The sequence below is a fragment of the Aquarana catesbeiana genome, linkage group LG06 (assembly GCF_042186555.1).
Source record: "Aquarana catesbeiana isolate 2022-GZ linkage group LG06, ASM4218655v1, whole genome shotgun sequence".
Taxonomy (NCBI): Eukaryota; Metazoa; Chordata; class Amphibia; order Anura; family Ranidae; genus Aquarana; species Aquarana catesbeiana.
In genome coordinates, this window is record NC_133329.1 from 114,642,951 (window position 1) to 114,658,966 (window position 16,016).

The following is a 16,016-nucleotide window of genomic DNA, read 5'->3' on the forward strand; positions in this document are numbered from 1 at the left end:
ACAGGGGAACCCCGAACCAAAAACAATAAAAAATGTGTGGGGGTCCCCCTAAATTCCATACCAGGCCCTTCAGGTCTAGTATGGATATTAAGGGGAACCCCGTGCCAAAATTAAAAAAAAAAAAAATGGCGTGGGGGTCCCCCTAAATTCCATATCAGGCCCTTCAGGTCTAGTATGGATATTAAGGGGAACCTCACGGCAAATTTTTTTTAAAAATGGCGTGGGGGGTCCCCCTCAAAATCTTTACCAGACCCTTCAGGTTTGGTATGGATTTTAAGGGGAACCCCGTGCCAAAATTTTTTAAAAAATGGCGTGCCATACCAGACCCTTATCTGAGCACGCAACCTGGCAGGCCACAGGAAAAGAGGGGGGGACGAGAGAGCGCCCCCCCTCCTGAACCGTACCAGGCCACATGCCCTCAACATTGGGAGAGTGCTTTGAGGTAGCCCTCCCAAAGCACCTTGTCCCCATGTTGATGGGGAGAAGGGCCTCATCCCCACAACTTTTGGCCGGTGGTTGTGGGGGTCTGCGGGCGGGGGGGCTTATCGGAATCTGGAAGCCCCATTTAACAAGGGGACCCCCAGATCCCGGCCCCCCCCTGTGCGAATTGGTAATAGGGTACAAATGTACCCCCACTATTTCACAAAAAAAGTGTCAAAAAGGTTAAAAAACACAAGAGACGGTTTTTGACGAGTCCTTTATTAACCCCTTCTTCTTTCGGCTTCTTCTTCCATCTTCTTTCTTCTGGTGTTCTTTCGGTGTTCTTCTTCTTCCTCCATCTTCTTCTTCATCTTTTTCTTCTCCATCTTCTTCTTCTTCGTCCGCTCTTCTCGTCCCGCATCTTCCTCCAGTCTTCTTCTCCGCTCCGTCCGCACGATCCGCCCCAGTGGGAGTCTTCAGCCGCGTGTCAACGGGTGGCCCCGCCCTCCATTATATAAGAAGTGTCAGAAGAAGCATCACGTGGCTGAAGACTCCCACTGAGGCGGATCGTGCGGACGGAGCGGAGAAGAAGCCTGGTGGAAGACGCGGGACGAGAAGAGCGGACAAGGAAGAAGAAGATGGAGAAGAAGAAGATGATGAAGAAGAAGATGGAGGAAGAAGAAGAACACCGAAAGAACACCAGAAGAAAGAAGATGGAAAAAGAAGCCGAAAGAAGAAGAAATTAATAAAGGACTTTTCAAAAACCGTCTTGTATTTTTTAACCTTTTTGACACTTTTTTTGTGAAATGGTAGGGGTACAGTACCCCATTACCAATTTACACAGGGGGGGCGGGATCTGGGGTTCCCCTTGTTAAAGTGGGCTTCCAGATTCCGATAAGCCCCCCACCCGCAGATCCCCACAACCACCGGCCAAGGGTTGTGGGGATGAGGTCCTTCTCCCCATCAACATGGGGACAAGGTGCTTTGTGGGGCTACCTCAAAGCACCCTCCCAATGTTGAGGGCATGTGGCCTGGTACGGTTCAGAAGGGGGGGCGTTCTCTCGTCCCTCCCTCTTTTCCTGCAGCCTGCCAGGTTGCGTGCTCGGATAAGGGTCTGGTATGGATTTTGAGGAGGACCCCTACGCCATTTTTTTTTTTATTTTGGCACAGGGTTCCCCTTAATATCCATACCAGAACCTTCAGGTCTGGTATGGAATTTAGGGGGACCCCCACGCCATTTTTTTAAAAATTTTGGTTCGGGGTTCCCCTGTGGGGAAATCCCATACGGTTTTTATCAATGAACTTCTATGTGTATTGTCGGACCGACAATTCATTATAGCTGCGAGTAGTTTTAAATGACTTTTTTTCCTTTGAAATGTCATCCCCAGGTACGAAATTTAAAGAAATATTACACTTTTATTGTTTCACTTTAAGCATTATTGCAAAGAGGGAAGACACATTAAGGAGTCAATGCTGCTCACCCCAATATGGACAAAAAAATGGAAAAAGGTCCCCCGAGCAGGGTTTTTAGGCAGCTAACCATAGATATGAACAAGGCATTAAATAAAATATTAAAGTGCTTTATTGAAGGGTAATGAATGGATGTAACAACATATAAATATAAATTGGGAGCTCCAGTGGGGAAATACCCATACCAAATACATATAATAGCAAACATAGGTTATACACAGCATATGATAAGGCTATTGCATAACAATCCTGACGCGTTTCGACCCATGAATTTTGGGGTCTCTTCAGAGGATGAGTTTGCTACAAAAAAAAGAAAAATTTATAACAGTATGTCCAGCTTATTTAAAAGAATTACAGCATAGGCAAGTTTGTTTAGCAACACTTTGCACATAATTACCACTGAGTTTGGATGTACCCCTCGATCAGAGCCTCCCCACACAGCAGCCAGACCATCCAGTGTGCCCGCACGTAGCAGCACCCCAGGAAGAAGGGGGAACAGGAATCCACTTGATATGGCTTGCAAGGAGTCACACGTATAATTGCCCCCCCACCAACACACCGCTGGGGGGTGGGGCCGGAATCTACGAAAATTGTCAGAGCGTTAGCTCCTGAATATACCCATATAGGTTAGTAGTTAGATTTAACTATTGGGCGGTCAGAAAGTGTTGTAATAATCTATTGCAACTTGAATTGATCATGTGAAGGATAATAGAATGAGTAAAGTGACTATATTGGTATAACTAATATAGAATATGTCAGGGATGACCTTGTCCTTAAATGCTGACAATGGCAGTGATAGGAAGAGAAGTGAAGGATGTGCACAGTGAATGTGATGTGTGAATTTGAGGAAAAAGTGCATGATATTGCCAAGTATCTAAGTCTACGGCATCCAGAGCTAGTGTGCACATAAATCAAAATTAAATATAAGTAAAATATTATTCTATGGGGTCTGACAAAGCATTGATAATCAGAGATATCATAAGTTCTTACTCACTCCTACTGTTGAGGAAAAGAGTCTGGCCGTCCAAGGAGGAAGTGGAGGGATCACACCCAAATCCACCCTCATTAAATAGTGTCCTTAATTAGTACTAAAATTAACAACAGGTATCGTTTCTTCCGCCCCTTAACCCCAGAGTGTAGAGGGAGACTATGGCCGCCATTGGCAGGCCTCGTGTGGCTCCCTCGGCATCCATCAAGGCGAAGCCCCGACATCTGTCGTCACCTTCGCCATAAAATACGTGACATCATGAGGCCGCACGCACATGCGACCCGCACATGCGTGCACACCGCACGCAATGTCCGAAGGTGATGAGGGATGCCGCCGGCAGGGTAATCACGCCCGTGGGCGGCCGACCCGGGAATCCGGCCACCCAAGGGGAGAGACAAGGGGAGCGCAGGTGACTGAGCTCCCCACCCTGCCGGGAAGACACATCAGGGAACATGATCCCCGACCCAGGGAGCATGCGACAGTGCAGGCATCACAGGGGCCCCGATGGTGCAAGCTGCAAGCGGAGAGGCGCCGATCGAGAGGCACACAAACAAGCTCACATATGCGATTTGTGAAAAACAACAAATGACAAAAAAAAATGGACGTTTTTAAAACTTCTTTTTGCATTGATACATGTCCCCTGGGGCAGGACCCAGGTCCCCAAACACTTTTTATGACAATACCATGCATATAAGCCTTTAAAATTAGCACTTTTGATTTCTCCCATAGACTTTTAAAGTGTGTTCCGTGGATTTCGAATTTAACGCGAACACCCCAAATTGTTCGATGAACTGACGAACAGCCGATGTTCGAGTCGAACATTAGTTCGACTCAAACTCGAAGCTCATCCCTAATAGTAAGTAGCTCAGGGACAGGACTCAGGAGGGAAAGAAGTTAGAATGGGCGGCACACACACATGAAATTGGCTCTCACAGTGACACTGACAGCACAGATGATGATGACAACTCACCGACATGACAAGTCCCCTCCTGAGTCACAGTGACAGTCTTTCTCTCTCCACGCCAGGTGGTCCCTTCAGTTCAGAACAGCACTAACAGTCCTGCTCCTGGCTTGCCTTGCTCTGATCCCGCAGACGAGGCTCTGGCTGCTCCACTCACCTCCTTTGCACCATCAAATCACATGACACGCTCAGGCACCGCCCGAAAACGCTGTAGCAGGCACTTGGTTGATCTCTGCCAGCTCTGAACAAAGCGCCACAGCCATATTTTTTACTGGCAACCTTTTCCTGTCACTGTCATTTACTGGCAGGAGAAGGAGCTCTGAAGAAGCTCGCTCCTATTGGCGGGTGAAATGCGTCAGTGTGACGTCATCACCCTGGTCAGCGGACTGAAGGATCCAAGCAATGGATGAAGCATCCGAGATGACATACATGTGAGATACTTGCATCTGCAATTGATTGACTGGATGGGCCGCTGTGGTGTTACGTGGGGATTGTGAGCATTCATCACTGCAGATAGCTTGTGCTCTCATATTGAACATGCAGCATGGCTCACATCCACTGAACTTTCAGACACCTGACTTGCATGCATATCTCTTCTTATACCAGACACTGAACGGCATGGTCTATCCTGCTCTCACAGGGAAGGACTCATTAGCGGTCAGGGAAGCACTTTTGTCCAGCCCTTCACCTCTTGCTCATTAACACTTACATCCAGCTTGTATGATCCATCTGGGCTCGTATTTATTTATACGTATTGTACATTGAACCACAGCGGATCTGGTCTTGGAGTATTGCCTCTTTGAAGTGGTTACCTTCAGCTGTACCATGTTCCATTGACTGATAGTGGTTCAGCTATTACCTGATTGGGTTGACTCAATTGTCTCACCCAATATAACGTGAACTTGTTTCATAGTGTCAAGCCTTATGCCGCGTACACACGGTCGGACTTTCCGGCATACTTGGTCCGGCGGACCAGAGTGTGCCGGACAATCCGCCCGTGTGTGGGCGCCGGCGGACTTTTCCGGCGGACTTTTTCCCAAAAGCCCGCCGGACCTAGATTTGAAGAAAGTTTTAAAACTTTCCGCCGGACTCAGTTTCGGGCGGAAAGTCCGCTCGTGTGTGTGCTGGTCCGACGGAAAGCCCGCTCGTGTGTATGCTGGTCCGACGGACCAGATACGACACGAGGGCAGGGTATTGCATCTCGCGCTCGCTGCAATAGGATAAACAAATTTTCCTATTGCGGCGAGCGCGGGGCATACCAGGCCCTTAGGTCTGGTATGGATTATAAAGGGAACCCCCCACCCCAAAGCACCTTGTCCCCATGTTGATGAGGACAAGGGCCTCTTCCCGACAACCCTGGCCGTTGGTTGTCGGGGTCTGCGGGCGGGGGCTTATCGGAATCTGGGAGCCCCCTTTAATAAGGGGGCCCCCAGATCCCGGCCCCCCACCCTATGTGAATGAGTATGGGGTACATGGTACCCCTACCCATTCACCTAGGGAAAAAGTGTAAGTAATAAAACACACTACACAGGTTTTTAAAATATTTTATTAAACAGCTCCGGGGGGGGATCTTCCTCCGGCTTCGGGGGTCTTCTTCCGGCTTCGGGGGTCCCTCCGCTTCATCTTCTCCCGGCGTCCGGTTGGTTCTTCTCCGCTCTCTTCTCTCCAGTTCTTCGGCCGGCTCCTCTGCTGTCTTCAGGTAGCTCTCTTGCCAGCAGAGGTCCGGACTTCTTGTCTTCTTCTCTTCTCCAGATGTTGACACGACGCTCTCTCCGGCTGGACTGCTCCCCGAGGGCTGCGTTGTGACTTATATAGGCAGAGACCCCGCCCCCTTTTGATGTCACAGTCCCTGGGCATGCTGGGACTGTGACGTTTTAGGGGGCGTGGTCAACATCACCCAGTGACCACGGCATGTGGCCTGGTACGGTTCAGGAGGGGGGGGGGCGCTCGCTCGTCCCTACCCCCTTTCCTGACCGGCCAGGCTGCGTGCTCGGATCGGGGTCTGGTATGGATTTTAGGGGGGACCCCACGCCGTTTTTTCGGCGTAGGGGGTTCCCTTTATAATCCATACCAGACCTAAGGGCCTGGTATGCCCCGCGACGGAGCTCGCAAGGTGTCAATCTCGCCGATAAAAGCGGCAAGATTGACATCCTTTTCTAGTCCCGTCGCACCTGAGTCACGTTCAAAATGAACGGACTTGTCCGTGTGTGGGCAAGTCCGTTCATTCTGAAAGTCCGCCGGAACTCCGGCGAAAGTCCGTCGGAAAGACGGGCGGACTTAGCCCGCCGGAAATTCCGGGCGTGTGTGGGCAAGTCCGTCCGTTTTAAAGTCCGGCGCACCTGGCGGACAAAGTCCGTCGGAAAGTGTGCCGGACCAAGTAGGATAGAAAGTCCGACCGTGTGTACGCGGCATTAGTGGTGTATGTGCAATGTGGTGTATGAATGCGGTGTGCTGCTAGCAGACTTCTGTACCAGTTATGACAACGTTGTCATGTTTTAATATTTTGTGTTCGTGGTAGTTTTTTGTATATATGTTTTGTAATTTTGTCCTAATAAAGCTGTTATTTTTTATAATACCGACAGTGTCCCTGTATAAGGTGTTCTTGGGGATCTTTAATCCTTGTTTGTATTGGCAGGAGAAAAGAGTACTTTTTTTTTACTGGCTGCCAGTAAAAATACTGGCGGTTGGCAACACTGCTGTGGGGGCAAACGCAGCCTTTGCACAGGTGTACGCTTAGGTATGCCCATGTGAACAAGGCCTAACAGTAACTTACAGATATACTGTACATGCATACATAATGCAATCTATACACTGGGGGGAGAACCTCTGGGGAATCTAGGATGGAAAAGGACCTGGGGGTACTAGTAGATGATAGGCTCAGCAATGGCATGCAATGCCAAGCTGCTGCAAACAAAGCAAACAGAATATTGGCATGTATTAAAAAGGCGATCAACTCCAGAGATAAAACAATAATTCTCCCACTCCACAAGACTCTGATCCGGCCGCACCTAGAGTATGCTGTCCAGTTCTGGGCACCAGTCCTCAGGAAGGATGTACTGGAAATGGAGCGAGTACAAAGAAGGGAAACTAAGCTAATAAAGGGTCTGGAGGATATTAGTTATGAGGAAAGGTTGCGAGTACTGAACTTATTCTCTTAGGAGAAGAGACGCTTGAGAGGGGATATGATTTCAATTTATAAATACCGTACTGGTGACCCCACAATAGGGATAAACTTTTTGGTGGACGGGAGTTTAACAAGACTCGTGGTCACTCATTAAAATTAGAAGAAAAGAGATTAAACTTTAAACTACGAAGAGGGTTCTTTACTGTATGAGCGGCAAGGATGTGGAATTTCCTTCAGCAGGCGGTGGTCTCAGCGGGGAGCATCAATAGTTTGAAAAAACTATAATGCCCCGTACACACGGTCAGACTTTGTTCGGACATTCCGACAACAAAATCCATGGATTTTTTCAGATGGATCTTGGCTCAAACTTGTCTTGCATACACACGGTCACACAAAGTTGTCGGAAAATCTGATCGTTCTAAACGCAGTGACGTAAAACACGTACATCGGGACTATAAATGGGGCAGTGGCCAATAGCTTTCATCTCTTAATTTATTCTGAGCATGCGTGGCACTTTGTCCGTCGGATTTGTGTACACACGATCGGAATTTCCGACAACGGATTTTATTGTCGGAAAATTTTATATCCCGCTCTCAAACTTTGTGTGTCGGAAAATCCGATGGAAAACGTGTGATGGAGCCTACACACGGTCGGAATTTCCGACAACAAGGTCCTATCACACATTTTCCGTCGGAAAATCCGACCATGTGTACGGGGCATTAGATAATCACCTGAACGACCACAACATACAGGGATATACAATGTAATACTGACATATAATCACACACATAGGTTGGACTTGATGGACTTGTGTCTTTTTTTTTCAACCTCACCTACTATGTAACTATGTATATAAATATACTGTATGCAAGCACACACATACATATAGTACATACGTGTGTACACACGCACACTTATACATAAACTCACACACACATACACACTCACATACATACATAAACTCACACACATACACACATACATACACACTCACATACAAACACTCATAACCTTTTGAAAAACCACAGCTTACTGTACTTGGCTGCCAGCATTTGGCACCTGCCCCATCGAGTAAGATGTCTGTGTGCACAGTACTGCATGGAAGGGAAGTGGGGCAGGTCGGGACTCAGGAAGCAGCTTTTCCTGTGCATTGCTCTGCCCATACTGCCCGTTCCAGTGCTGCAGTTTAACTACTTTCCACCTGGCCTATAATACAATAACGGTTAAGGGAGCGCTGCCATCCTGGGTGGACATCACATGGCGTCCTCCCAGGATTGTGCCTCACACGCGCCCCAGGGGCCACGACAAATCATTGTACTAGTCCATTGCCGGTACCATGTGATCGCTGTGACCAATCGCAGCAGATCACATGACAGTTGTACACAATTGATGCCTTTCTCTCATAGCCATTCATTGTGTACTATTGTGTTGATCTCTGTGATTGGTCAAAGTGATCACAAGGTGCAGACAGGGCTAATCACAATACATATGTACCATGTGATAGCTGTGACCAATCACAGCTTTACAAATGTACACACTGGATGAATGGATGCCATTCATAAAAAATGATTGGTTATAACAGTGATCATCACTGTTGTAAGCAATCATAGTGTGTGAAACAATAGCCCCGCTCACCGCCTCAGAGTAATAATAACAACAAAAAAATATATATTTTACATACTGTCACCAGTCAGTGTTCTTGATCATTGGCTCTGGTGATGGTATGTAAAAAAAATTGTAAAAAAAAAAACACACATTTTTAAAATTTCTTTATTTTCCAAGAAATTGTGACAAAGAATTTCAACGTCAAAAAACTCACCATGCCTCTTACTAAATACCTAAATTTAGGGGGTATTTGTACTGTCCCAGCATTTAAGGGCCTCAAGAAATGAAAAAATGTTGGCCCCATGGGGGATTTCCATCCCAGGCCGGCACTACCAGGCTTTCTGACCCACCCCTGGACTGTTATGCCCTGTACACACGGTCGGATTTTCCAACAGAAAATATGTGATAGAACCTTGTTGTCGGAAATTCCGACCGTTTGTAGGCTCATCACACATTTTCCATCGGAATTTCCGACACACAAAGTTTGAGAGCAGGCTATAAAATTTTCCGACAACAAAATCCGTTGTCGAAAATTCCGATCGTGTGTACACAAATCTGACGCACAAAGTGCCACGCATGCTCAGAATAAATTAAGAGATGAAAGCTATTGGCTACTGCCCTGTTTATAGTCCCGACGTACGTGTTTTACATCACCGTGTTTAGAACGATCAGATTTTCCGACAACTTTGTGTGACCGTGTGTATGCAAGACAAGTTTGAGCCAACATCCGTTGGAAAAAATCCATGGATTTTGTTGTCAGAATGTCCGATCAATGTCCGACCGTGTGTACAGGGCATTAGAGTACTATCCAAAGCAGGCACTATTTACGGACTTTTCAGAGATCTCATTCTTCACTATGTTTACTTACACCGTACAAATCACTTTGTAGGAAATAGGAACCGACTAGACACACACTCTCCCTACTCTATGATAATCTGGCTGCACCCTCTGATGAACCAACTCCATCATATGTATGTCAATGGGTACAGGACTTGGGGATACAGTTCACGCCTGAACAAGCTGAAAAGATTTTCTTTATAGCACACAAATCATCCATAGCTAAGCAGTACCAAGAGGTAGGGTATAAAATACTCTTGAGGTGGTACCGTGTTTCTTACCTACTCCAAAAAATGGTTAGCAGTGTTCCAGGCACTTGCTGGCACTGCAATCAAGCTTTGAGAACAATGTCCCATATCTTTTGGCATTGCCCCAGTCTAGGCCCTTTTTGGGAGGATGTCACAGCTACTATTAAACACCTGACCTCAGTCGACTTGAGTGGGAATCCAGCAGCGTGTCTCCTTCAACTAATGAAGAGGCCCATCTGGAAATACAAACAATCACTTACTATTTATCTGGTAAATGCGGCCAGGACTTGCATTCCTTCACTCTGGAAGCAGACGCAGCCACCTACTAGGGTCCTGTGGTATGGCAAAATTAATGACATCCTCCGTATGGAGGAACTGACTGCAATCCTAACAATACTAAGGAAAATTTTAGGGTGCGGTGGAGGCCCTGGCGATACTTTACTTGCACTGATCTACAAGCATTGTTCCAATCAGACCCGGTTGCCAGTCGAACCACCTAATTACCCCTCTGTCCATGACTAACAGATAGTGTCTGGCCCCTGGAGGGTTACTCTCTGGCTCCCTTATCATTCCCCCCACATCCCCTCCCACTTTCCCTCCTCTCTTCTGGCCCTTTTCAAACACTCCTGTCTGGCCTTTAACTTGACTACACTTTCTTTGAAGTTCTCTATAAATATTTTATACTCTATGTGACAATGACGTGCTGTTGCTGCGCTTGGACCGGAGTTGGCCCATCGTAGTTGGCTCTAATCTCTCTGCTATTCTTTCATTGTTTTTTGTATGTTCAATATATGACACGTTTAGATGATTGTTTTACTAAGGCTATGTTAAACATTTAACACAGTCACTTCCAGCGCTAATAGGTCTTCCAAGGTGTGGAGTAACAGATATCAATTAAAATGGTGGTGTGAAAGGTATATATGGTATTCCAAAACTGGGTGGATGCTGCCTTCCTCAGATGGGGTAATCAGAAAGGAACTACAAGAAAAACAGAAATGGAAGGTGCACACACTCAGTGCATTACCAAAGATAATTTAATAATAAAAATGCAGGGCCGGACTGGCCTACCGGGATAGCGGGAGATTTCCCGGTAGGCTGGTTGCCTTGTGGCCGTTGTCGGCTAGGAGCTGTGAAGAGGAGGCGGGGCTGGCTGGGGAAATGAATTCTAGCAGCGGAGGGACAGAGGAGCACGTGGCTATCGTGTGGCAGGCAGGTCTGTGCTGTGCAGGAGGATAATGCAGGTGGGAGGGAGCATGGACACTGTGTGTTCTCTGGGCAGTGGACTGATCATTTCTCGTAGTAGGTTTAGTAGGGAACCCACAGCCAATAGCGCTGCTTAAGGGAGTACAAGGGAGGACTTGCTTCTCCTCCTGTCCATCCACAGCCAATCAGCAGGCAGTGTAGCCCTCCCCCGCTCACACTGACTGTAAGTGCTGGAGTGAGGCTGAATGGGGACGCCAGGAGGGAGATACAAGGAACAAGGAGGTATGACAACAATGCAAGTTCTCCAGGACACACAACTCTGGCTGAATGGAAAAAACAGTATCGCCTGGAGCACAGTAACATGTTGCTGGCCAGCTGCAGTGTATTCCAGATATCTATGTGATCAGGCAGTGTGCAAGTTACCGATCAGCCTCCCCTCATTCTTGTCTCCCTGGTTACTTTTTTTTATCTGCCTAACCTGACCTGCACATTGTTTGATCACACTGATAAGATCTCTGGAAGACACTGCAGCAGCATTCCATGAGATCAGGGACACATGGCTGTTAACCATTTCAGCTTATAATCAGCTATTTAGCCAGAGCTCTGTGTGTGCTGCACAGATTGTTTGATGGGTTTTTTTATTTATTTTTTTGAGGATTTACTGCTGGATCAGGCTAAAAGCTTCACAGACCCATTAAATGGTTACTGTCCTCATCTAATCTTGAGCAGTTCAGTGTTTGCAAGAAAATTTGTATTTTGGAAACTGGATGTGATGTTTTCCTCTGTCACTTGGTTGTACTTTCAAAGGAAAATGACTGACTTGATCTTGCAGAGATGGTTTAAATAGAGTGGAGCAACCCTGCAATACTATATACCTGTACACTGAATTCAGCTTTAAATGCAGTCTCTGACCATCTCCTGAATCAATCATGTCTGCAATCCCTAACCATCTCCTGTACTATGTCTGCAGTCTCTGACCATCTCCTGTACTATGTCTGCAGTCTCTGATCATCTCCTGTACTATGTCCGCAGTCTCTGATCATCTCCTGTACTATGTCTGCAGTCTCTGACCATCTCCTGTACTATGCCCGCAGTCTCTGATCATCTCCTGTACTATGTCCGCAGTCTCTGATCATCTCCTGTACTATGTCTGCAGTCTCTGACCATCTCCTGTACTATGCCTGCAGTCTCTGATCATCTTCTGTACTATGTCCGCAGTCTCTGATCATCTCCTGTACTATGTCCGCAGTCTCTGATCATCTCCTGTACTATGTCTGCAGTCTCTGACCATCTCCTGTACTATGCCCGCAGTCTCTGATCATCTCCTGTACTATGTCCGCAGTCTCTGATCATCTCCTGTACAATATCTGCATTCTCTGACCATCTCCTGTACTATATCTGCAGTCTCTGATCATCTCCTGTACAATATCTGCAGTCTCTGACCATCTCCTGTACTATGTCTGCAGTCTCTGACCATCTTCTGTACAATATCTGCATTCTCTGACCATCTCCTGTACAATATCTGCAGTCTCTGACCATCTCCTGTACAATATCTGCAGTCTCTGACCATCTCCTGTACAATATCTGCAGTCTCTGTTCATCTCCTGTACAATATCTGCAGTCTCTGATCATCTCCTGTACAATATCTGCAGTCTCTGACCATCTCCTGTACTATGTCTGCAGTCTCTGACCATCTCCTGTATTATGTCTGCAGTCTCTGACCATCTACTGTACTATGTCTGCAGTCTCTGACCATCTCCTGTACTATGTCTGCAGTCTCTGATCATCCCCTGTACTATGTCTGCAGTCTCTGACCATCTCCTGTACTATGTCTGCAGTCTCTGACCATCTCCTGTATTATGTCTGCAGTCTCTGACCATCTACTGTACTATGTCTGCAGTCTCTGACCATCTCCTGTACTATGTCTGCAGTCTCTGATCATCCCCTGTACTATGTCTGCAGTCTCTGACCATCTCCTGTAATATGTCTGCAGTCTCCGACCATCTCCTGTACAATATCTGCAGTCTCTGACCATCTCCTGTAGTATGTCTGTCTGCAGTCTCTGACCATCTCCTGTACTATGTCTGCAGTCTCTGACCATCTTCTGTACAATATCTGCATTCTCTGACCATCTCCTGTACAATATCTGCAGTCTCTGACCATCTCCTGTACAATATCTGCAGTCTCTGACCATCTCCCGTACAATATCTGCAGTCTCTGTTCATCTCCTGTACAATATCTGCAGTCTCTGACCATCTCCTGTACAATATCTGTAGTCTCTGACCATCTCCTGTACTATATCTGTAGTCTCTGACCATCTCCTGTACTATGTCTGCAGTCTCTGACCATCTCCTGTACAATGTCTGCAGTCTCTGACCATCTCCTGTACAATATCTGCAGTCTCTGATCATCTCCTGTACAATATCTGCAGTCTCTGACCATCTCCTGTACAATATCTGCAGTCTCTGACCATCTCCTGTACTATATCTGCAGTCTCTGACCATCTCCTGTACTATGTCTGCAGTCTCTGATCATCCCCTGTACTATGTCTGCAGTCTCTGACCATCTCCTGTAATATGTCTGCAGTCTCTGACCATCTCCTGTACAATATCTGCAGTCTCTGACCATCTCTTGTACTATGTCTGTCTGCAGTCTCTGACCATCTCCTGTACTATATTTGCAGTCTCTGACCATCCCCTGTACAATATCTGCAGTCTCTGACCATCTCCTGTACAATATCTGTAGTCTCTGACCATCTCCTGTACTATATCTGTAGTCTCTGACCATCTCCTGTACTATATTTGCAGTCTCTGACCATCTCCTGTACTATATTTGCAGTCTCTGACCATCCCCTGTACAATATCTGCAGTCTCTGATCATCTCCTGTACAATATCTGCAGTCTCTGACCATCTCCTGTACAATATCTGCAGTCTCTGACCATCTCCTGTACTATATCTGCAGTCTCTGACCATCTCCTGTACTATGTCTGCAGTCTCTGACCATCTCCTGTACTATGTCTGCAGTCTCTGACCGTCTCCTGTACTATGTCTGCACTCTATGACCATCTCCTGTAATGTGTCTGCAATCCCTGCAGGAGAGGACACACACATGATACACACACACACACTGTATACACTTCCCCACCTGCTACAGCAGAAGTATATTACAGCCCCCAGTCCTGGACCAGTAAAGAGGGAGAATGCTTTATGGTGGGCACTATGGCCAAGGCACATTTCACATTGGAATCCTCCCTCCCCCAAAAGACAATTATTCATTCGGTGCAATATACATATAGGTGTAAATACGTACAGTGTATGTGTGTGTATAGATATAGAGGTGAGAGAGGGAAAAAAAAAACAAAAAGGAGGAGAAGGAATGAAAAGAGGGGGAGGAACAAAGAAAGCGGGTGAGAAAGAACATGACAGATGGATAGAGAGCGATATATAGGGAAGAAAAGGAGAACAAATAGAAAGAGTGGTACATCCTAAGAGGTACCATAAGGGTACCTTATGCTAAATATACTGTATGAGTGGAAGGGACTCGGAGTGCTAAATGTCCGCGGGTTAGTGGCGCAAATTACTTGCCTTGGGTGCGGACAACCAACGCTACGCCACTGGGGCTGCTATGAAATTATTTCCAGGGCTGGTTTTTATGCCCAGTCCGGCCCTGTAAAAATGTTTTATATAAAAGTGGGTACTCACAAAATGCAACTGACAAAAGGCCATAAAAACAATGCATGGACATGCACAGAACACGGGGTACAGCTAACGCGTTTCAGGGGTGCACCGCCTTCCTCAGAGCTAGGCTAGTTTCGTACACCATGGGCAAGCGCTTTTATAGAGAATGGTGGAATTGAAAATTGTGTGTCAAAAAGAGCCACGCCCTCAAGGGGGTGGGCAAAGGAAAAAAATTATATTAATATTAATACATATATACATGTGTGTATATATATACAGGGCTTTTTTTCTTAGAGAATAGGTGCAGGAACTCCACTTTCAGAGTCACCCCTTGTCTCCGCCCTCTACCCACCCCCGAGTATTGTCCCTTGGTTCCAGCGCCCTACCCACCGCCCAGCACCACCACTTTTAGAGAATACAGAACTAAGAAACATTTGTGGTGCTAAGTATTTTGTATGGAATGTGTCAATGATAACAAGAAAAGCAGTAAAACAGATCCCCTGCAGGCAACAACAATAGACCCCCTCATTAACAAAAATAATCCCCCCAGCAACAATAGACTGCATCAATATACTCACCCCGCCCAGCAACAACAAATCTCCCCGCAGCCATATATATAAAATATATTATATATACACATACACACATACAAATAGTTGCACCAATGAAAAAACAACAGAATCCATATCAAAACCTATAACCAAAAACAAAACAAAAACCTCCATCATAAATACACAAATAAATAATGATAATTCATTTGAATCCATTATATATTGCACATTCATTTATATTTAGTCAGATGTATACAAGTATAGAACAGATAAGCAAAAGCGGACGCAGGATTGATAATTGGGTCAATCCATGTCTCTACATGCCTGAAGTGGACACCTCTGAGTGCCCAATTCCCCTCCCCCGCAGCCATTTCAGGCATGTAGAGGTGAGACATGGATTGACCCAATTAATAATCATGCATCCGCTTTTGCGTATGTGTTCCTAAACTTGTATTCATCTGACTAAATATAAATGAATGTGCATTTGTGCAATATATCATGGATTCAAATGAATTATCATTATTTATTTGTGTATTTATGATGGAATTGTTTGTTTTGTTCTTGGTTATAGGTTTTTGGTATGGATTCTGTTGTTTTTTCATTGGTGCAACTATTTGTATGTGTGTATGTGTATATATGTGTATGTATGTATGTATGTATGTGTGTGTGTGTGTGTGTGTGTGTGTGTGTGTGTGTGTGTATAATATATATGTATATATATATATATATATATATATATATATATATATATATATATATATATATATATATATATATATATATATATATATATACACACACACATACACACACACACATGTATGTATATATATATATATATATATAAATATAATTTTTTTTTTCCTTTTCCCACCCCCTGGAAGGCGTGGCTCTTTTTGACACACAATTTTCAATTCCACCATTCTCTATA